Source organism: Streptopelia decaocto (assembly GCF_964273445.1).
Source record: "Streptopelia decaocto genome assembly, chromosome: 21".
NCBI classification, from domain to species: domain Eukaryota; kingdom Metazoa; phylum Chordata; class Aves; order Columbiformes; family Columbidae; genus Streptopelia; species Streptopelia decaocto.
This window is the reverse complement of record NC_138676.1, coordinates 5,981,771-5,984,399: the sequence shown is the minus strand read 5'-3', so window position 1 is coordinate 5,984,399 and position 2,629 is coordinate 5,981,771. Positions and strand designations below refer to the sequence as shown.

Genomic DNA, 2,629 nt, shown 5'->3' with positions numbered 1-2,629 from the left:
TCACATCTCATCTGAACAGTGCAAACATGGATTTCTGACCTACTCATTCAGGGTCCCTCTGTGGAGGGAAGAGCAAGCTCTGTGAGCTGGGGTGAGAGGCCAGTGCTGGAAATGGTGGCTGTGAGGGGCCAGTCCATGATGATTGACCTGAGGGTCCTTCCCTGGGGTGTCCAGTGCACAGGGGCACAGCCCAGCCCCTGCTCTGCTGGTCCTGCAGGTCTCTGGCAGGAGCCTGGCTGTGAGAGGACACTGCTGTGTGCCAGCCCTGCACACACACACTGTTCAGCTGTACCCTGGGGTTTGAATCTGTGGGACACTTTTGTACTCATATGCTTGAAGACATAAACCATCATGCACTGCCCTGAGGAGATCACCTTTCTATCTGGAAAGGCTGTTGTGAGGCCAGCTCTGTCACAGCAGTGCCCATTGCCTGTCCCTGCCTGCACCCACAGGACTGACACACAGCAGGATGGTGACCAAGCTGCCAGAGCACTCAGGCCTTGCACCAACACCAGGGATGAGAAGGAGAGTGTGGAGTGGAACCAGAACAGCTCTGGAAGAACAAGCGCTGCTGCTCCCTGGCAGGGCTGCCAGGTTGGACACGTTTCCCCTCCTCCCATCACAGGAACTGTCCCTGCAGCTCTAGAAAGGCCTTGGAGTTACAATGTCAGTAGAAAAAAAAATTGTGGAAGATCCTTTTATTTTACTTAAACACAGAGAGCACGAATTCCTCACTGACACAGCCACTCAGTGAGAAAAAAAAAGCAGGCAGTGAATTACAAAGGGAATTAAAATATTTTCATAATAAACAAACACAAGGAGAAATAAAAAATACTGCACACAGGATGAACCTGTAATGAGTTAGACTATAACTCTTATGTAGAAGAAGTTAGAGACAGTTTATAGCTTCAGAAGAAATCCAGTCATCTGTTTCCTCAGAGCATCCTTGAGCTCCTGGTTCCTCATGCTGTAGATGAGGGGGTTCACTGCTGGAGGCACCACTGAGTACAGAAAGGACAAAACCAGGTCCAGGGATGGGGAGGAGATGGAGGGGGGCTTCAGCTTAGCAAACATGGCAGTGGTGAGGAACAGGGAGACCACGGCCAGGTGAGGGAGGCAGGTGGAAAAGGCTTTGTGCCGTCCCTGCTCAGAGGGGATCCTCAGCACGGCCCTCAAGATCTGCACATAGGACACCACAATGAACACAAAACAACCAAAAGCAAAAGAAAAGCTGACAACAAGAAACACAGCTTCCCTGAGGTAGGAGTGTGAGCAGGAGAGCTTGAGAATCTGGGGGATTTCACAGAAGAACTGGCCCAGGGCATTGCCCTTGCACAGGGGCAGTGAAAATGTATTGGCCGTGTGCAGCAGAGCATTGAGAAACCCAGTGGCCCAGGCAGCTGCTGCCATGTGGACACAAGCTCTGCTGCCCAGCAGGGTCCCGTAGTGCAGGGGTTTGCAGATGGCAACGTAGCGGTCGTACGACATGACTGTGAGGAGACAATACTCTGCTACTACCAAGAAGGTAAAGAGAAAGAGATGTGCGACACATCCTGTGTAGGAGATGTTCCTGGTGTCCTAGAAGGAATTGGCCATGGACTTGGGGACAGTGGTGGAGATGGAGCCCAGGTCGAGGAGGGCGAGGTTGAGCAGGAAGAAGTACATGGGGGTGTGCAGGTGCTGGTCCCAGGCTATGGTGGTGATGATGAGGCCGTTGCCCAGGAGGGCAGCCAGGTAGATGCCCAGGAAGAGCCAGAAGTGCAAGAGCTGCAGCTCCCGTGTGTCTGTGAACGGCAGGAGGAGGAACTGGGTGATGGAGCTGCTGTTGGACATTGGCTGCTGATGGTCATTACTGTGGAAACAGGAGAGCACGTTGACAAATCAGGACAGAGGTCTCCCAGAAAATCTCTTCCCCCCCTCAACCAACATCCCTCTTCCACTCCCACCTGTGCCACCGCATACAGAAATGCAAATTGTTCTCTCCTTTTTGGCAGCCCCTGTGGTCACCTCCCTGGCTGGAGCGTTGGTTTGTGCTTTCTGACTGCACTGTGAGGATCAGGGCCTCTCCCCGTGGGCTCCCAAGGAGTCAACCCTGCCCTACAGCACCAGGACCTGGGAGAGGGGGGGAGTTCTTGTGTTTATACATAATCATAATCTACTTATATCATAATCATAATTCACAATATCATGCCAGGGAAGCACTGGGGTGTCCTAAAGCTGTTCTGGAACAGAATGGGCTCATTCCCCAGCCCCACACATCACACATTCCAGAGCCCCACAGGGCATGATGGGCTTAGGGACTTTGCTCCCACAGAGACATCTGCATGGCAGGACTTGCAGCATCAGTATCTGATCTTCAGCTGAAAGCCCAACTGCAGAGAGTTTGAGGGAAGAACACAGGCAGCGGAGCCACCGAGTGGACAAGGAGACATGGCCCAGCGCTCCTGCTGAGAGAGAACAGGGACACACAGACAGGCCCTCAGGAGCTTCTCCTTCTTGGCAGCTGGGCTGCCAAGGAAGTGCCTCAGCTCAAGACACCACAGACCTGAGGACAGAAGCCGTGGTGGGTGGGAGAGGAGCCTGGCAGCACTGCTAAGGGGTAGACATCAACACTGCAGGGGATGGCAGG

The 2,629-nt window shown here is 53.3% G+C and overlaps 1 pseudogene across 1 annotated transcript; it reads right to left on the bottom strand.

Moving 5' to 3' along the window:
* Window positions 1–900: 900 nt before the first annotated feature.
* Window positions 901–1,833, bottom strand: LOC309448657 (olfactory receptor 14J1-like; annotated as a pseudogene). Its single transcript has one exon. The product of its transcript is annotated as an olfactory receptor 14J1-like (transcript).
* Window positions 1,834–2,629: the final 796 nt, after the last annotated feature.